We start from the raw sequence: 22490 nt of genomic DNA, 5'->3' as shown, positions 1-22490 counted from the left end.
AAAATTAAAAATAAAATATTTAACAAGATGCATGACATTGTCATTGTGTTATTTGTTGCTATTGTGTTGTTTCTAATTTTTCATTTAGTGTAATTATTGTCCTATTTGTTGTTTTTGTTTCTCTTTTTTTGAACTAAAAACAAATAAAAAGAGCATTATTATTGTATTTTTTTTGTCATATTTTAAACTTAATAGAACTATAAAAAAAGAAAATATGTATAAATTTCAATTCGGTTAACAATTAAAAATTTTAAATTCGAATAATGATAGTTCGGTTGACATATTAATCGAACTAGCAGTTTAGACACGTTATCCCTTTTTTTTTCTCTCTTCATTTTGGTTATTGAAATATCAAAGTTCCTTTTATTATTATTTAGGTTAAATTCTTCCATTAGTTTTTGTAGTACGTAAGTTGTGAATTTAGTCCCTATATTTTTAATTTGATCATTTTTAATCTCTATACTTTTCGAATTTTGAAATTTCAATCGTGACTAAACAATAACGGTTAAATTCATTAAGTCCTGTTATTACATATGTAATACTATGTGTCAGCCTTTTATTCCATATATTACTCACAAAAAAATTTGTTAATGGATTTAATGGTAGTCATTTGCTTCATGATTAAAATTTTAAAATTGAAAAAGTATAAGAACTAGCAATGGTCAAATTGGAAACATGAACTAAATCTGCAACTTTACACATAGTATATGACTAATATCAAAACTTAACTAAACGGATTCAACAGATAACGTCTGGGTAAGGATTAAAGTTTTAAAATTTAAAAAGTATAGAGACTAAATTCACAAACTTATCATATTTTTTTTAAAATAAGAACAAGGTGTTTAACAACCTAGAAAATATTTAAGAAATCAACAAATTGAATTTGAAGTTGCAGCAGATGCATGACCAATTTTTGGCCTCGCTGAAACTAAGGTACTCTATTCTCCCAACTGCTACAACCTTTACCAGGTGCTTTAATATCTCGAATCGGCCAACCAAGGTTACAAATTGCCTCATGTTAGATTTGCAAAGAAGAGAATGCATAATGTTTTTTTTTCTTACATTATAAATTACCTGAATTCGCCATTCAATTTTGATGTTGCAAGAAGAGCTTCTCTTACCACGTGAAGCTTGGAGCAAGTTGCATTATGGTATTCCAGTGTACTGCAGTATTGTAAGATCACTTTGTTGAGTTTGACTATCATTAATGAAACACCATATTCCAGGAGATTGTATAGAATCAATGATAGAATGCTTTGAAATCTTCACTGGCTCAAGAGAGAAGCAACCTTTCCAAAACGTTGTTGTGTTTTTAGCCATTAAGATTGTAGCAATAGGTTCAGCTGATCTATTTCCAAAGCAAACACCATTTCTTTGTTTCTAATTAATGCTTCAAAATGTAGCAATGATATGGAGAACCATAGTTTGAAAAGGGTCATCCCTTCTATCAGGAGCTAAGATATATTGAAGAATTAGCTCCCTTACATCACAATTTCTAAGGTTTTCCACCTTGAGACCTAGGTCACCATTAAACGATATGGCTTTTGCAAAAGAGCATGATGAAAGAACTAATTAGTTGCAAGTAAAGTGATTAGTGTCAGAAGTAGTGTATAAGAGCAATGCCAATTGCTTCTGGTGAAGAACAAGACAAAAACAATCAACATTTAACGTGCTTATGTAGTTCAATTTTCCTACAACTATGGAGATAATCCACTTTCTTAACATATCGTATAGCAAGTAATTATAAGCACTAATACTAAACTAAATTAGCAACCTCACTTTTTCACCTAAAATCTAGATCACTCCTTTCTAAGCTTTCCTCTCTAAAAATTTAGTTTGAAAATCAAGTGACTCACTTGAATACTTACAAAATACACTGTCGAACCCTTTTTTGAATTGACCTTTTATTTTAAAATGAAAATGTAGTCACCACCAATCCTTTTTAATTAGGTGTGATCGGATCACCTCACAGTTTTAATAAAATGTTAGATTTATTAAAATTATTTTTGGTCTACAAAAATCCGAGAAATAGGTTCGGGAGTCGGTTACGCACGAGGAAGGATTAAACCCTCGTAACGCCCAAAATTGGTACCTAGTTGATTAATTGATGTCTTACACTACGCCAAAACAGACTTTTAGCGGCGGTTGGACAAAAAACGCCGCTGAAGATTGAGAATTAGCGGCGATTCCATCAAAGCGCCGCTAAAATTAAGAATTAGTAGCGTTTTTGTACAACGCCGCCAAAAAATAAGCCCAACGGCATCGTTTTGTGACCTTTTCGGGCTTTAGTGGTGTTTTTGTGCTCGCGTCGCTAAATGCTCGGTGCCCATAGTGGCGCGTGAATGATAAAGGCCGCAGAGATATTAAAGGAAAATCAGGGTTCAGTGTTGATCAATTGTTGGTTTAGCGGCGCTAATCTAGAAACGCCGCCAAAGATCGGTATTAACGGCGCTTATATACTAAACGCCACAGAAAGTTAACCAAAATGCATCGTTTGGCCTCGAGGTATAGTGGCATTTAGCGGCGCTTTAGTTACAACGCCACTAAAGATCTTCATTAGCGGCGATTTCACCATAGCGCCGCAAAAGATGTTAAAACTAAACGCAGCGTTCGGTGTTCATCAATTGTGGCTTTAGCGGCGCAAACATAAAAACGCCGCTAAAAATCGATATTAACAGCGCTTACCGGATAAACGCCGCAGAAAGCTAACCAAAACGCATCATTTGGCCTTGATGTATGGTGGCATTTAGCGGCGCTTTTAACCTGAACGCCACTAAAGATCTTCATTAACGGCGTTTTTGTTAAAACGCCGCCGAGTCTGTTAAAACTAAATGCAGCGTTTGGTTTTAATCAATTGCGATTCCAGCGGCGCTAATAAAAAATCGCCGCGAAATATCAGAATTAACGGCGCTTAACGAATAAACGCCGCAGAAAGTTAACCAAAACGCATCGTTTGGCCTTGATTTATGGTGGCATTTAGCGGCGCTTTAAACCAAACGCCACTAAAGAAAAACGCCGTAAAATATGTTAAAACTAAACGCAGCGTTCGGTTTTGATCAATTCTGGATTTCGCGGCGCTAATTGAAAAACGCCGCTAAAGATCGGTATTAACGACGCTTAACTAGTAAACGCCGCAAAAAGTTAACCAAAATGCATCGTTTGGCCGTGAGGTATAGTGGCATTTAGCGGCGCTTTGCCTAAAAAAGCCACTAGAGATGTTAAAACTAAACGCAGCGTTCGTTGTTGATTATTGTGGCATTCGTGGCGCTAATATAAAATCGCCACTAAATATCGGTATTAACGACGCTTGACAAAAAACGCCGCAAGTATTTAACCAAAGCGCATCGTTTTGGCGGAGAGGTATATGGTCATTAGTGGCGCTTTTATTAAAAAAGCCACTAAAGATCATCATTAGCGACGCACTTTTATAAACGCCGCAACAACAGTAAGTAAAACGACGTTGTTTTTGTTCTTTCGTGGCGTTTAATTTATTAATGCCGCAATAAAATTATTGTATTTTTCCAATCTAGGATTTAGAATTTAAGATTTAATGTTAATGGATTAGAGTTTTAGGGTCTATGATATACTGTTTAGGATTTTAGGTTAGAAATCTAAGATTTGGGGTTTAAGGGTTAAGGATACTGTTTGAAAATTAGAGAATAACATTTGGTATTTACGGGATTCATGCGATTTTGTACTACGTACACCCATATTATATATTAAATATAAGAATATAAATTATATATTTCGTACTACACTAACATTGGCCACACTCGAATTTCTAGAGATATGGTTTAAGGTTTACAGTTTATTTAGAGTTTAGGGTTTGGGTTTTATGGTTTAAGGATTTAGGGTATATTTGGGGATTGTATTTTGGGGTTTGGTATATATTGTTGTTAATTTGTGGTTTACGGGTTTAATGTTAGTAGTTTAAGGTTTAAGATTTATGGTTAAGGTTTACGGCATATTGAGGACTTGGATTTTAGGGTTTGGTGGTTTAGTGTTTTGTGGTTTATGAGTTTTATGTTTGTGGTTTAGGGTTTACAGCTTACGATTTACGATTGAGGGTTTTGTGTTTAATCTTGGATTTTTATTTAGAATATAAATTAATGTAAATAAGATTATAAATATAATCTATTATTTTTAAGGAAAAAAACATCAAAATGTGTTAAATCCCAAAAGCATACATGAAAAATATTGGTTTAATGTTCAATTGTATACATTAACTTATAATTAAATTGATCCATATCTTGTAAAATATTAACACAATTCTCTATTAAATTAACATCATTTTTAATTTATATATTGTTTTTATACATAAATATTTATATTTATTCAATATAAAAATATATTGATTCACACATATTTTTTAAATTATGTATTTATTTTTAAAGGACGCATTATTCTCTTTTTTATTACATAATATTTTCTATTGTAGATATAATTTTAAATAAATTAAAAACATTTTTAAAATTTGTTGAATTTTGAAATATTTATTAGGCATTAGCGGCATTTATCTGAAACACGCCGCAAAAGTAATTTCAATTTAGCACAAAATGGCATCGTATTTTCTGGTTTTTGTAGTGGCAGTGGCGGCGCTTAGCAGAAACGCCGCAATAGGTGAGGTATTAGCGGCGCAATTTGTGAAAACGCCGCAAACATTATTGAAGAGTTGGCAAAACAGCGTCGTTTTCGACATGTTATTAGCGGCGTTTTATTTTAAAACGCCACAAAGTTTTACAAATTGTTTTCGAAATGACTTCGATTTAGCTTAGAGAGGTTGTGTAACGACCGCATTTTGTTTAGGGTTTACTGGCGTTTTACCTATAAATGCCACAAATGGATTAAGTTGTAGACGAAAACGGCGTCGTTTACTCTCCAGCCATATGATTCCCACACTTAAACCCGAAATCCCAAATTTTCCCCATTTCCCCCATTTCCAGATTAATTTCCAATTATCCCTAACCCCAAACCCTTTCAATTTGCGCCATCTGAAAAATCGACCATCCCATCCGCCGTTGTCTTTGTCCGGGCCGACCACCTGCTGCGTAAACATCAGAAGCTCGAGCATCTCCGTCACCGTTGGACTACTACGGCCGTCGTCATCGGTTAGTTTCTAGTCGGGCATTCATGTGTCATTTTAGAGAATCCTGTCGATGCACAAATAATGGGTTTTTGGCATGCTATAATTCTCTTTGTTCCTTGCTGCTGCTTCTTGATTTTAGGGGTTGCCTGGCTTGATTTTCTTCAATTTCTTGCTGATTTTGATTTTGTGTTATGTGATATTTTGGGTGGCTGCTAAGAAACGAGATGATAGACCATTATTTTGAACTTGATAATTTCTTTAATCTTTATTAGAGTTTGTTGAATAGAATCAGTAATATTGGTGAGGATTATGTTATGTTGTTAGTAGCAGTTTATCATCTATTTAGTTGTATATAAATTCATTCTTCTAGATCAAGCTATTTGCTCAATTTGTTATAAGAAATCAGAGTAGATTGTTTTAAAGTTATTGTGTTTTTTTGTGAGATTCTTTCAATTTTAAAATCTAAAGAGCTTTGGGATTGTTTTAAAGCAATAATATCGAAAGACTGGTAGAAACAGAGAGAAACGTTGATGTGCTGGGATTTGCTTTCAAATATATATAAAAGAAATAATAGTCTGTAAAGCCTGTTTTTGGGGGGGCTAATATATAAAGCCTGTTGTTTTTTGCCTTTAAATTTTCTTTTTTTGGTCAATGTTTTTCCTTAAAATTTAAGCTTGAATTATTTACATGAGCATTGAGCAGTCATGAAGATAGAAACCTTAATAATTTATTATTTATTTAGAGAAAAATGCAAAGCTGTAAATGTCTGTCCAATAATTTTTCCTGCTAGAACTTGGTGCCACTAACTAGCTGACATAACTTATACATATCATTTTTAATACATAACTTATATAATACGACATAACTTATTAATATATATATTTTAAAATGATACATAACTTACATAACTTATTAATACATAACTTATATAATATATAACTTACATAATACGACATAACTTATTAATATATTTATGGATAAATGATACATAACTTACATAACTTATTAATACATAACATTTTTAATAGATAACTTACATAATACGACATAACTTATATATTTTAAAATGATACATAACTTACATAACTTATTAATACATAACTTATATAATACATAACTTACATAATACGACATAACTTATTAATATATTTATGGATAAATGATACATAACTTACATAACTTATTAATACATAACATTTTTAATACATAACTTACATAATACGACATAATAACATAAATATATATCATATGATAACTTAGATAGTGAAATAATACCAATGAAGTTAACAACTTACCCTTGTAATTTCTGCTGAAAATCAGACTTGCAAGAATTAAGAAATGGACCGGTCTTGGATGAATTTATCAAGGGTAAGCAACGGATATAGAAATGGAGTACAAACTTTTTTGAATTTTGCATTTCAATAAATTAAATAACTTACATAACTTACATAAATTAAACAACTTACATAACTTACATAAATTAAATAAATTACATAACTTACATTACATAATACATAAAAATATATCATATCACAAATTTTTGTATTTCATTTATGGTTATAACTGGCGTTTTAACTTACCCGTGCCAATTATTGTCAACGTCAGACTTCAATAATTAAGAAATGGACCGGTCTTGGATGAATTTGTCAAGGGTTAGCAACGATTATCGAAATGGAGTACAGTATTTTCTAAATTTTGCATTTCAATATGCAAGCCAAGAGAACATGATTCTTTGCCCGTGTAAGAAGTGCGTCAACATAAACTGGCATTATCGTGAGGTTGTATACGAGCATCTAATTGTTGATGGGTTTGTTTGGGGTTATAAACAATGGTTATTTCATGGAGAATGCCCGCCTAGTACTTCCTCTTCAGCGATGGATGTATCTTATCCTAGTACTGCTTACCATCAGTCTGATAGAGGGGATGACATGGAAGGTATGTTACGGGATGCATTTAATATGCACAATCATGGTGTCCAGTCGTTCCCAGCGGACTTGGCAGCTTCTGATGATTGTAATATTGGGAGAAATGCTTTTACCGAACCGGGAAGTAGTGTACCTCATGAAGAGCCGAATGAAGAAGCGGCGAAGTTCTACGCGCTACTTGATGACATGAACGAAGAACTGTATGAGGGATCAAAATTTTCAAAAATGTCTTTCTGTGTTCGTCTTTTTCAATTAAAATGTTTGGGAGGATGGACCAGAAACTCTTTAACAATGCTGTTAGAGTTTTTGAAAGAAATGTTTCCGTTTGCAAAAATCCCTCAGTCATGCAAAGATATGAAGAAAATGATAAAAAATTTAGGCCTTGGGTACAACAAAATTCATAGTTGCCCAAATGATTGCATGTTGTATTGGGGCGATAAAAAAACCAACAGTGCTGTCATGTATGCGGCCAATCCCGTTGGATTAGTAGAAACACAAAAGATTGGAATGACGATGAAAATGATGCACAGTCGAGAAAGAAGTCAGTCAAGATTTTGCGGTATTTTCCCCTGATACCAAGGCTTCAAAGGCTTTTCATGTCGTCCAAGATAGCGGAGTCAATGACGTGGCACCATGATGGACGAACCGATGATGGATTACTAAGGCATCCGGTAAATTCTTTAGCTTGGAAATCATTTGACAATAAATTTCCAGGCTTTGCAAGCGATCCTAGGAGTGTGAGGCTTGGGCTAGCATCTGATGGATTTAATGCTTTCAAGATCATGAGCACTGCGTACAGTACTTGGCCAGTAGTGCTTGTTCCTTACAATTTGCCTCTATGGATTTGCATGAAGCAATCTTCCCTTATCTTATCTATAATTATCCCTGGTGAGAAAGGGACCGGGAATGATATCGACATTTATTTACAGCCACTTATTGAAGAGTTAAAACAATTATGGGCTGGTGTCGAGACATACGATGTGCTGAGAAAGGAAAACTTTAATTTACGTGCGACTATGATGTGGACCATTAATGACTTTCCCGCTTATGCTAATTTATCTGGTTGGAGTACCAAGGGTCGCTATGCGTGTCCTTGTTGTGCTACACAAACATGTTCCCAATGGTTGTACAATGGGAAGAAGTTTTCTTACATGGGGCATCGTCGGTGGTTACCGAAAAATCATAGATTTAGATTTCAGAGTTTTGTATTTGACGGCACTGAAGAGTTCAGAGAAGCTCCTTCCCAGACCAGTGGCTCTGAAATCTTGTCCATGTTGGAAGATATGAATTTCATTTATAGGAAGATGAACCAACCGCCAAACACGCAAAGAAACAGAAGATCAAATGATGAAGCTGATGATGACTCCGACGAAGAGGACGATCCTAATGAGGCGCACTTGTGGAAAAAAAGAAGTATTTTTTTGAGTTGCCTTATTGGGAGCATCACCTTTTACGACACAATCTTGATGTTATGCACATTGAGAAAAATGTCTGCGAGAACATTGTGGGTACAATTTTGAATGTCGACGGAAAATCAAAAGACAATCTTCAGAGTCGACTTGATTTAGTCCAAATGGGAATTCGGCCTGTTCGTCATCCCAATCCACTTCTGAATGGAAAATATCGGTTGCCGCCTTCTATTTTCTCAATGTCCAAGACGGAGAAAGAACTATTTTTATGGTGCTGAAGGATATGAAGGTTCCAGATGCGTATGCATTAAATATATCTCGATGTGTTAGTGTTAAAGATCGAAGATTATATTCGCTAAAATCACATGACTATCACATCTTGATGCAAGATTTACTGCCAGTTCCTCTACGATGTTGTATGCCCAAGAAGGTGACGTATTGTATCATTGAACTATCCAACATAACGAAAGCCATTTGTGGCAAAGTTTTGGATGTTCAAGAACTTCAAAAGTTACAGGATCGAGCCGCTTTGACTTTATGCAACATGGAGAAAATCTTCCCACCTTCCTTTTGTTGGATCGCCGGCACCCCTACAGCGCAGCGGAAAAATTTAATAATCGACGACCCTAACCACGGATCCATGTGTTAGGAACGAATCGGGGTGAAAAGGGTTACGAAATTACCTAATGCTGTTCTGAGTAGACAGCAACTTCTCAACAACGTGTAGTCTGATCTACAGTCGAACTAAGCCGCAATCTATCGAGACTCTGACCTCTACGTGATCCACCTAGTTGACTACGAACGGAAGAAATCCCCAAAACAGTTTTGAGAGTGAATTTTCTTTGACGGCTGCTAGACCAAAACAAAGAAAAACGGGATACTTATATCCTTATTGTTTATTTTTTTGGGGTTTTATTTATGAATTAAAATAAATATAATAATATTTTAAACCGAAAATTATAATTACATTAATTATAATATAATTTCGGTAAACCATATATTTATTTGAATTCATATGCTAACCTCATTAAGTGTACAACAACCTTGTACATAATGTGTTGGAAATCGAATTAAATTAATTCAAGTGACACCTAAAAACAATACCAACTATGGTTTATTCCGTTCATTTTAACTATAGGGTGTGACCCTGTAGGTTCTTATAACGTTAGCAGTAATACTAGAACGATTCCAATGTTACAAATAATGAGTGGTATCTAGCAATGCATCATTGCTACCTAAGTCACAAGAGATCATGATTCGACATAACCTTTTATGATTAACCTTTTATACAATAATCCTTAAGTCCTTTATCTCTGGATTGGACACAAGTCATGGAATAGTCACACTTGTATAGTCCATTCCATGTTCCTTGATATTTTAAGCAGACTACGATATACAAATAAGTATGACATCTCATATCAACTTATTTGAGCATGGCCATGCATTTCTAGTCTCACTTAATCAAGTGGCCTAAGATATTACTCCCATTATGTAGGAGGGACTTATTCTATATCGACCAACCATATCCCTCTACATCGATTGTGGTATATCCAACACCAGCCTTTATAGAACAACCAGTTACGGTATACGTTTGACTGTATCAAAATATACTACTCACGATGTTGGGATTATGATGATCTCAAGTCTGAGGATCATATACATATTAATCACTATGAGTAAAGTCGTGACAATTACATAATAATCCAAGAAACATACTCATAATGGGTCAGTCCAATATGGTGTTCTCTAACACACATATTCATGCATCGATTCTGATATTCCATATCAATGATAACTCTTTATCATCAATCAACTACATGTTAGTCTTAATGCATTATTGTTGTCCTATCCAACAATAATACTTGACTAAGGATCTTTTAAGAATAATCATATTATTCTTAGGACATTATTAGAAAACAGTTTATTTATACACACAAAAAAGAAACTGAAATAATAATGGTAACGCCTTATATTAATAAACATGATAAATCAAGTATGTTATTACAACCATCTCATGATTAATCTTTGGGCATACTCTAACAATCTCCCACTAGCACTAAGACCAATCACTTATATATCTAATACCAAGTGACTTAGTGTGACGATCATGCTTCTGCTGTGTCAGAGGCTTGGTCAAGGGATCAGCAATGTTATCATCAGTAGGTACTCTGCATATCTCTACATCCCCTCGATCGATAATCTCTCGAATAAGATGATAGTGCCTAAGTATATGTTTGGATCGCTGGTGAAATCTAGGTTCTTTAGCTTGTGCAATGGCTCAATTGTTATCACATCGGAGTTCTATAGCATCCGATATGCTAGGCACAACCCTTAGTTCAGTAATAAACTTTTTGATCCAAACTGCTTCTTTTGCTGCCTCACTGGCTGTAATATACTCGGCCTCTGTTGTAGAATCGGCTACTATACTTTGCTTTGAACTCTTCCAGCTCACAGCACCACCATTAAGGCAAAACACAAAACCTGATTGTGATCGAGAATCGTCCTTATCGGTTTGGAAGCTGGCATCAGTGTAACCTTTTACACTTAACTCTTCCTCACCTCCATATATTAGAAAAGTATCCTTAGTCCTTCTCAAGTACTTAAGGATATTATTGACTGTGGTCCAGTGACATTCACCGGAATCTACTTGGTATCTGCTCGTCATACTTAAGGCATATGAGACATCTGGACGGGTACATAACATGGCATACATGATAGATCCAATAGCGGAAGCATATGGAATTTTACTCATGCGTTCTCTCTCTTGTGGAGTTGAAGGACACATTTCCTTCGAGAGTGAAATACCATGTCTCATAGGTAGGAATCCTGTCTTAGATTCTTCCATACTGAACCTTTTCAGTACTTTATCTATGTATGTACTTTGGCTTAGACCTAATAGTCGTCTTGATCTATCTCTATAGATCTTTACTCCTAATATGTAAATGGCTTCGCCCAAGTCCTTCATGGAAAAACAACTTCCTAACCAAGTCTTAATAGACTGCAGGGTAGGTATGTCATTTCCTATTATAAGTATGTCATCCACATACAATACCAAGAATGTAATAGTGCTCCCACTAACTTTCTTGTAAACACATGGCTCATCTTCATTTTTGATAAAACCAAACTCTTTGATTGCACCATTAAAACGAAGATTCTAATTTCGAGAAGCTTGCTTTAATCCATAAATGGATCTTTGTAGCTTACATACCTTTCCAGCATCCTTTGGATTGTCAAAACCTTCAGGTTGTGTCATGTACACATCCTCTTCAAGTTTCCCATTAAGGAAAGCTGTTTTGAAATCCATCTGCCAGATTTCATAGTCATGAAATGCAACTATAGCAAGCAAGATCCTGATGGATTTAAACATAATTACAGGAGAAAAAGTTTCATCATAGTCAACACCATGAACTTGGCGAAACCCTTTAGCGACTAATCGCCCCTTGTATGTTTGTACATTACCATCCACGTCTGTTTTCTTTTTGAAAACTCACTTGCACCCTATGGGCTTAACCCCTTCGGGTGGGTCAACCAAAGTCCATACTTGGTTTTCATGCATGGAATCCATCTCAGATCTCATGGCTTCAAGCCATTTCTTAGAGTCTGTGCTCGTCACCGCTTCTTGATAAGTCCTAGGCTCATCTTGATCTATAAGTAGAACGTCACCATGCGTTGTAATGAGAAATCCATATCTCTCGGGTGCTTGGCGTTCTCTTAAAGATCTACGCGGTGGTTGCGTTTCTACAGCAATTACTTGTTCCTCAATCCCTTGTGGAACTTGCTGTTGTTCTATCTCTGGTTCAGTGGTATTTTGCGATTCTTGAACTTCATCAAGTTCAATCTTTTTCCCACTTCCTTTTCTAGAAATAAATTCTCTCTCTAGGAAGACACCAGTCCGAACAACAAGTATTTTGTTCTCAGTGGGATTAAAGAAATAATATCCTTTGGTTTCTTTTGGATATCCTATAAAAACACATTTTTCAGATTTGGGTTTAAGCTTAGTAGACGTCTGAACGTTTAACATAAGCTTCGCAACCCCAAATTTTCATTAAAAAAATACTGAGACGTTTCTCAGTCCACATCTCATATGGTGTCTTTTGAACCGATTTAGATGGAACACGATTTAGTGTGAAAGCAGCTGTCTCAAGTGCATGTCCCCAAAAGGAAGTCGGCAGATCAACATGACTCATCATGGATCGAACCATGTCTAACAAAGTTCGATTTCTTTTTTCAGAAACTCCATTCCATTGAGGAGTACTAGGAGGTGTAAGTTGTGAGACAATCCCACATTGCTTCAAAATATCATCAAACTCTAAGCTCATATACTCTCTACCTTGATCAGATTGAAGTGTCTTGATAGTTTTTCCTAGTTGATTTTGTACTTCATTTTTGAATTCCTTGAACTTTTCAAGGGATTCAGACTTATGGCGCATGAGATAGACATACCCATATCTACTGAAATCATCAGTGAAAGTAATGAAGTAGTGAAATCCTCCTCTAGCCTGTGTATTTATTGGCCCATATACATCAGAATGTATTAAGCCCAATAAATCACTAGCTCGTTCACTTTTACCAGTAAAAGGAGATTTAGTCATTTTTCCCAATAAGCAAGATTCACATACATCAATTTGTTCAAAAACAAATGAATCCAAGAGACCATCTTTATGGAGCTTGGATATGCGTTCCTCACTTATGTGGCCCAAACGACAATGCCATAGATAAGTTTGATTTGAGTCATTTATTTTTGGTCTTTTAGTATTTATGTTGTAGATGGGATTTGTTTGATCTAAAATATAGAGGCCATTAATCAATTGTGCCGAACCATAGTAAACATTATTGAGATAAAAGGAACAACAATTATTCTTAATAATTATCTCAAAACCAATTTTGTCTAAACAAGAAATTGAAATAATGTTTTTAGTCAAACTGGGCACATAATAGCAATCCTCTAAACATAAACCAAGTCCACTAGGCAAATATAAATTATATGTTCCTACAGCTAATGCAGCAACTTTTGCTCCATTTCCAACTCGTAGGTCCACATCTCCTCTAGCCAAATTCTTACTCCTTTGCAGTCCCTTTACAGAAGTACAAATGTGAGAACAACAACCAGTATCTAATACCCATGAAGTAGTAGTTGATAAATTAATATCAATAACATAAATGCCTGAAGCAGACGTTCCACTTATTTTGGCCTTCTTGACTTCCTCAAGATAAATAGGGTAGTTCCGCTTCCAATGTCCAGTCACACCACAATGAAAACAGTTTCCTTCCTTAGCCTCCCCTCCTTTAGGTTTCAATGCAGCCTTAACTTTTCCAGGCTTGGGCCTACATTTTCCCTTGGGCTTTGTCTGAACTTTAGCCTTTCCCTTGCCCTTATTATTATGGACCATCAGTATAGGCTTGGGTCCAACCTTTTTCATGTTGCCTTCAGCAGTTCGTAACATACTAGCAACTGTGGCAGAGTCTTATCAATTTCATTCATATTGAAATTGAGGACAAACTGGCTATAGCTATCCGGCAACGATTGCAGAATAACATCAGATGCCAACTCTTGGCTCAATGGAATCCCAAGCTTAGACAGGCTTTCAATATAGCCAATCATCTTAAGAACATGAGGTCCTATTGGGCTTCCTTCAACCAGTTTACATTGGAATAGGGCCTTAGAGATATCGAACCTCTCTTGCCGTGCTTGCCCCTGATAAAGTTCTTTCAGGTGCTCAATCATTTCATAAGCAACCATGTCCTCATGTTGCTTCTGAAGCTCAGGATTCATAGTGGCAAGCATAAGACATCCAACGTCTACCATGTCATCGAGATGCTTCCTGTAAGCATCTCTATCAGCCCTCGAGGAATTAGCGGGTGGTTCGTTAGGAACTGGTTGTTCAATGACATATAATTTTCGTTCTTGTTTGAGGATAATCCTCAAGTTACGGAACCAGTTAAGAAAATTTAAACCATTCAACTTGTCCTTCTCAAAGACTAATCGTAATGATAGTGTATTTGTGTTTGCAGCCATAATATATCTACAACAATGAAATTATGCGTGTAAAAATTTACCAAATTTATATCAATCATTAAAAGGACTTAATTAAATGATGTTCCCACTATTTTACAAAACTAATACCCTCATAGATTAGTTTCGGAAAGACTTTGTCGAAAAGTATTTCAAGTGGGTTAAGGATCCATATTTCACCTTCTCTTAAGTCAGCTTTGGCTTTACTCTCAAGATTACGGTTATCTAGGTAAGCAACACTTTGCTAATTACATCATATGTAATTTCTAAAATTTGGTAAACAACTCTTGTTCTAATCATCTTATGATTTATCCAAATTACTCGCCTCTAGGTTTCTAATCCTATTAGAATAACCTAGTTAAGTCATTAACCAATTTTAACCAGCAAATATCACTTGTTCATTCTTCGCGTTTAACCAAGATAAATACTAGTACTTCGCTTTAGCAGAACCTACACAGTATTGATCGAGGCCTTAACGAGGGCAAAATTGGAAGGCTATGTTGACTTAATATTTTAATAGAGGGATTTTATTAAGATCATTCCATCTTTCCAATTATGGTTTACTTTAGTCCATTTTGCCATTTAATTGATCTCATCAATTAATGTGGTTCAATATTATCAAATTTTAACATGCTTAAAATTTGGCATACTTTTGACATCCATAGCATCTCATACATGAATAAAGCAATAAATAAATGTGATAGTTATAGCCCATAAACTAAGGTGGCACAACCCAAGCCAATGGGTGAACCAAAAGGAAACCTAAAGGAGTAAGACGGTTTTCAAGCTATCAGTCCACACTTGTTGGCCCATCTTCCTTCTCGGCTAGCCCACAGTAACTCTTGCAGATTACAATATGTAAAAACTCGTTTTACATATGAGAGAGTAAGATGAGAAGAGAAATACAAGAGAATAGTAGCAAGGCATGACACGCATGCTGTATTTATAAAATTACAACCTTTTATCAAATGGGCTGTCGGGCTATAACTATGCATTTCAAACACCGTGCATATCAAAAATAGCATACATAAATAAACACTTTTTTTAAGGTGTATTAAAACATATCCTTTCAACTTTTATGGCCCATCAAGTTTTATTTATTAAAAAAAACATACTTTAAGAAGATGGAGGCTAAGGCGGTGGAGGGAGCGGGCCAAAGGCCCGCGACCGAAACCCTTCAGATCCCCATCCCAAAAAAAAAACATACTGCCACGGTGGGAACAGGGGGTGCGGGGGCGGAGCCCCCGTGGTACGGACCAGGGGTGCGGGGCGGAGCCCCTGCGGTACGAACCGCATACCCCATTCAAACCTCACGATTCGATAACTGTTACCGACAAAATCATGTTTTCGGGATTTTAATCCCTGAGGTTTCATGCCGGAACAACCCTTGTTCCGCTAACCAGTTAACTCTTACTGGAAACTATCAACACCATCATCGCACCATCATAGACCTATTAACACTTAACAGTAATAACATAAAACCGATTAGGCCATAACACCATGATTAACAATTAATCCATTGTCAAAAGGAACGATTATCTGGTTACTGTTAAACGATTTAAACAGACAGAAATTTAATAAAATTGAAGCATGCATCTCATACAATTGCATCACCCAAGTATTTAAACCCGAGTCCGTGTCACACAAGTGGCTCTAATACCACAGTTGGATCGTCGGCACCCCTACGGCGCAGCGGAAAAATTTAATAATCGGCGACCCTAACCACGGATCCATGTGTGAGGAACGAATCGGGGTGAAAAGGGTTACGAAATTACCTAATGCTGTTCTGAGTAGACAGCAACTTCTCAACAACGTGTAGTCTGATCTACAGTCGAACTAAGCCGCAATCTATCGAGACTCCGACCTCTACGTGATCCACCCAGTTGACTACGAACGGAAGAAATCCCCAAAACAGTTTTGAGAGTGAATTTTCTTTGACGGCTGCTAGACCAAAACAAACAAAAACGGGATACTTATATCCTTATTGTTTATTTTTTTGGGTTTTTATTTATGAATTAAAATAAATATAATAATATTTTAAACCGAAAATTATAATTACATTAATTATAATATAATTTCGGTAAACCATATATTTATTTGAATTCATATGCTAACCTCATTAAGTGTACAACAACCTTGTACATAATGTGTTGGAAATCGAATTAAATTAATTCAAGTGACACCTAAAAACAATACCAACTATGGTTTATTCCGTTCATTTTAACTATAGGGTGTGACCCTGTAGGTTCTTATAACATTAGCAGTAATACTAGAACGATTCCAATGTTACAAACAATGAGTGGCATCTAGCAATGCATCATTGCTACCTAAGTCACAAGAGATCATGATTCGACATAACCTTTTATGATTAACCTTTTATACAATAATCCTTAAGTCCTTTATCTCTGGATTGGACACAAGTCATGGAATAGTTACACTTGTATAGTCCATTCCATGTTCCTTGATATTTTAAGCAGACTACGATATACAAATAAGTATGACATCTCATATCAACTTATTTGAGCATGGCCATGCATTTCTAGTCTCACTTAATCAAGTGGCCTAAGATATTACTCCCATTATGTAGGAGGGACTTATTCTATATCGACCAACCATATCTCTCTACATCGATTGTGGTATATCCAACACCAGCCTTTATAGAACAACCAGTTACGGTGTACGTTTGACTGTATCAAAATATACTACTCACGATGTTGGGATTATGATGATCTCAAGTCTGAGGATCATATACATATTAATCACTATGAGTAAAGTCGTGACAATTACATAATAATCCAAGAAACATACTCATAATGGGTTAGTCCAATATGTTGTTCTCTAACACACATATTCATGCATCGATTCTGATATTCCATATCAATGATAACTCTTTATCATCAATCAACTACATGTTAGTCTTAATGCATTATTGTTGTCCTATCCAACAATAATACTTGACTAAGGATCTTTTAAGAATAATTATATTATTCTTAGGACATTATTAGAAAACAGTTTATTTATACACACAAAAAAGAAACTGAAATAATAATGGTAACGCCTTATATTAATAAACATGATAAATCAAGTATGTTATTACAACCATCTCATGATTGATCTTTGGGCATACTCTAACACCTTCTTCACCATTATGGTTCACTTAATAATCCATCTCCCGCACGAAGCAATTCTTGGCGGACCCGTTTTCTATCGACGGATGTATCCCATAGAAAAGTGTTAAATAAAATTTTTAAAATTTTCCTTCATTCACCTCTATGCCTTTAGTTACAACTTTTGATAATGTTGTATATTGTGTTTAGGTTCCCACACAGCCAGGTCGAGAAGTTTTGCATGTGTAGCTGAGGCGGAGGTATTTTTAATTTTTTAATATTGTCAAATATGTATAACTTTCTATTAAATAATATTTTTACTACTATATTGTAGGAACTGTCGTCCAGTCAAAAAGTTGGACGCCTTAAACTTTTTGAAATTACACATACGAAGAAAGATGGATCTCCTATGACTCCTGAAGCTGGTGAAATAATGGTAAGTTTACTTAATACGATTTGACTTGTTTTAGTTATTTATAGTGTTTATTTTTTAATGGTTTAATTCATTACTTGTAATGCGACTGTTGTTATGTTGCATATGTTTTTTAATATATATTGCGGTCGTAATTATGTGATTTATTTATTAGGAAAAACTAAAGGATAAAAAGGAGAAGTACGAAGCGATTGCTTCTAGTGATAGTTCTGTTCATCTTGAAGACATTGATAACCGAATTATTACTGAAGTTTTGGGTCGTGAAAGGTATGGTCGGGTTCGATTTCAAGGATCTTTCGTTAGCCCAACCCAATATTTTGGATCCAGCTCGCAGCAATACATGGCTTCGGGGAGTCAGGCTCAAGCTGAAGTTCAGAGGTTAAAAGACCAGATGACTCAGATGCAAGCGACCATAGCTGAGGTTCAAAGGAAATATGAAGAACTCCAGCTACAACTTAAAGCAGACGCGGCAGCGAGGGAAGCAGAGGCTGCAGCGAGAGAAGCAGAGGTTCAAAAGAAATATGAAGAACTCCAGCTACGACTTAAAGCTGATGCAGTATCGAGAGAAGCAGAGCAGAGCAGAGCAAAAAGTATAACAAACTCCAACAGCAACTTCAGAGTATGATGAAGGTGTTTCAGTCGCAACTCCCGCCGTCATAGTGTATTGCATAAATATTTGTATCATTTTAACTTTTAACATTTTTGCAAAAATAATATGAATTCACTTTTATTTATTGATATTAATATTATTTTATTCGTTTAATTTGAAATATTATATAAATTTATTGCTTTTGGCTGGTTTAGATCTGGTAGCTTTTGATTTGTTGCTACAGGAGGGCTGAAAAATGAAAATTTTAATATAAAAAATCCCAAAATAGTGGCGTTTTTGTACAAAAGCGCCGCTAAAGAACATGTTCTTTAGCGGTGTTTGTAAAAAAAGCGCCGCTGAAGAACATGTTCTTTAGCGGCATTTTTATACAAAGCGCCGTTAAAGAACATGTTCTTTAGCTGCGCTTAATAAAAAACGCCACTAAAAATCATGTTCTTTAGTGGCGCTTATAGAAAAACGCCGCTAAAGATCATGTTCTTTAGCGGCGCTTATAAAAAAACGCCGTTAAAGATCATGTTCTTTAGCGGCGTTTTTGGTTGTAAACGCTGCAAACGTTTGCGACGTCTTCGTTAGCGGCCTTTTTTGCGGCACTTGTGGAAGCGCCGCAAATAACTTTAGTGGCATTATAAAGCGCAGCTAAAGGCCTAAAAAAACGCCGCTAAAGACCAGTTTTGGTGTAGTGTTAGTGTCGAGAATTTAAAACTTGAAGAGAATTTAAAACACGATCCCTTTTTGCATAATGTTATTTTAAATTAAAATCACTTAAATAAATTAAAACATATGTAAAAGACCTTCTTATCTCGAGGTAACCAAAACGAAAAGGTCATGTTCCATAAGTTAGGACACAACATCTCAGATTCTCGAAAATCTCCTGTGTTTTTAGTTTTAAAAAGGATGTTTGGTCATCTAGGTTCAAAGAGAAAGTCGAACCCCATAAGTTAGGGAACAACTTCTCGAATTTCCAAATACAGAACATTGCCTTGTTTTAAAATTTTATGCATCGAGTAAAAACAAATGTAACATTCAAAGCAATGTGTATTTAACTTATTTGGGCATAGTATGAAAACATACAAATATATTTAAAAATAATGCATGATATAGTGATAGCGAAATAATATAAAATAGCCATATGGATAGAACATCTATATTAGAATGATAAATAATAAATAAATATAATAATAATGTAATTATAATAATAAGAACATTAATTCATAATACTAATGACAATAGTCATATCACTATCATAATGCCAAAATAAATAAATAAATAAGAAATGTAATAACCATCTAAAAATGCAAAAAAGAAGAAGAAGATATAAACAACATAAATTTTAAATGCTAAAAAAACAATTAAAGATGTGAGATTAAATAAATGGGTGATTAAATTGAAATTTAACTAATGAATTATATAAAATAAATAAATGAATAAAGCAAAATAAAGGACAAAAATATAACACGCGAAAAAGAACAGGGGTCGAATGGGAAAATATTCCTAACCATATTATGCGCACCATTTTCTAGAGGGACCAAAATAAAAAATGTAGAATTAAACTATATAAATTTAAAAAAGAAAAAAAGACAGAAATAAGGTTGTATTGAAAAGCGTTTAAAAAGCGGAAGGACTAGGGCTGCAACTAGACCATTGTTTTGAAAACATGCGAATCCTGCTAGTATTTGAGTTGGGTCTTAGGTCGTGTCAAAACGGCGTTGTTTTGGATGTTTGAAGGTCAAAGCACAAAACAGCGTCGTATCATGACCCTATATAAGTAAAAAAATTAGAAAGAAAAAATTATTTTACCCTCATTTCAAAAAAAAAAATCCCTTTCTCACCCTTTTCTTTCTATCAAACAACCCTTTTTTGATCGATCATGGGACAGTGGGCCTCCGTCGTGGCCACCGGTCATCGGAGACAGAGACCGCCGCCTCCGGTAGCCGGAGTTCCCCAAAATTTCCCCTTTTGAAGCCCTTCATATGTAGAACATAGATCTGAGACTGAAATCCCCCAAAACCTGATCGAACTCGACAAAAAAATAAAAAATCTTTTCGTTTTCTCTCCCTTTTCTACGCGGCCTTAGACAAATCCCTAGGGATTTGGCGGCCTTACAAGCCGACGGGGACCACCCATGGCGGTGATGCAGCAAAATAGGTAAAAAATCTAGCCTTTTGTTTTTTTTTTTTGATATTTCGAAATAAAAAAAGTAACTACCTTTTTTTGTTAAACTTGTTGTTCTTCTTTTTTGTATTCTATTCGATTGCTTTGTGTTGTGAATACAATCTGTTGTTATGGCTTTTATAGCCATATATTACATACTATTTATTTTTTTATTTTTTTGTTGTTTCTGCTGTTTCTGCCATTTCCACTATTTTTGCTCTCTGTCCTCTTTCGCTTTCTCTTTGCAAGTACCCATGGCGGTCAATGACGACGATGGGAGTCGTGCCTTACCATTTTGGTGCAATGGTGGCAGGGGGCGTGTCATGCCTCTGGTGGTGAACATGCTGATGTGGTGGGGCGCAGCGCGAAAGGGCTAGGGTTTTTTTAGTTTTCTGAAAAAATTTAGGTTGTGGGCCTTAAGGTTTTTTTTGTATTTGGGCCATTTTTGTAAATGGACTTGGACTTTTTATTTTTGGTTTTTATTTGGTTTATTTATTTTTGTGGTTTCTGTTTAGGCCGGACGAAATTGAGCTATTACATACACTTTCAAAAACAAACTCTAAAAACAATAGAATAAGTGCTAAAATTCTACGCACCCTTTTTTTCTATAGACAAATGAGATCAAAGGAACAACTTTTCTTTTAGCAAATTCCTTTATACAAGGCAGATTATTAGTGCATAGTTTCCAAAGAAAGAAAACAATTTAATAAGGTACCTTTCGTGACCAAAGCCTCCTCCAAGTTGATTTGTTCCATTCTTGTCTATTGCTAGCATATTGTCAATATGATCTCCAAAGACAATAGAAGCATGTCTTGACTTTACAAAAAATGATCCCAAAGGATTGTGTTTCCATATTAGTTGATCCTCTCCTCCGAGTATGGAGAACCCTTTATTGAATAACTCTTGCATAGATTCTTCAGTTAAATGTATGTTAACTTCATTCATTTTCCTCCCCCCCCCCCTTTCTCTTGAGTCATTAACTTTTAAACAGTTGGCATTACCACCACCTGAAACCTTGAACTCATGAATGATGTTATCATTTAAAAAAAAAGAATTTTACTGCCATCTCCAATTTGCCAATCTAATCCCTTTACTAGAAGATCTCTACCCTGCAGTAAGCTTTTCCACATCCAGATGTCAGTTGGCTTAGTTTTAACCTTGAGGAAGGCATAATTTCTGTAGTATTTTTTTTTATGAAAGTGTTTCTTTTAAAGGATCTTCATTATTAACTATTCTCCAAGCCTGTTTTGCTCAAAGAACCTAATTAAAATCCTTCGATTTTTAAATGTCAAGTTCTCCTTTCCATTTAGGAGTATAGACCAAATCCCAAATACAAAGTGAACCTTTCTCTCCCCTTCCTTTTGTTTCCACTAGACTTTTGTTATTAAACCTTTTCAAGGGCTTTAAAGTAGGATCATTTGAAGACCGGTAGATTTGAGAGTATGGAGAAAATCATAGTCAACCTACAACCAGGAAAGAGCAATTTGGACTTCCATCCTTAGAGCTTGATATTCAGCTTGTTAATGGTAGATTGAAAAAATGAGCTTTTAGAAGAAATATGCTTCATATTAAATCCCAGGTACTTACCAAGAGATTTGTTAGCACGACTTTCCCCACCCTTAAATAATAGGACAAATGTGTTTTAGCATACTCGAATCCATGTCCTTCCGTATTTGACAACAATATTAATACCAATCGAACTAAAATTCAATAGACTATTAATTAATTATTTAATTATGGGGCGTAGAATCTAATA

This window comes from Gossypium hirsutum, chromosome D06 (assembly GCF_007990345.1).
Source record: "Gossypium hirsutum isolate 1008001.06 chromosome D06, Gossypium_hirsutum_v2.1, whole genome shotgun sequence".
Classification (NCBI taxonomy): domain Eukaryota; kingdom Viridiplantae; phylum Streptophyta; class Magnoliopsida; order Malvales; family Malvaceae; genus Gossypium; species Gossypium hirsutum.
The sequence above is the reverse complement of the archived record's forward strand: the minus strand, read 5'-3'. Positions refer to the sequence as shown.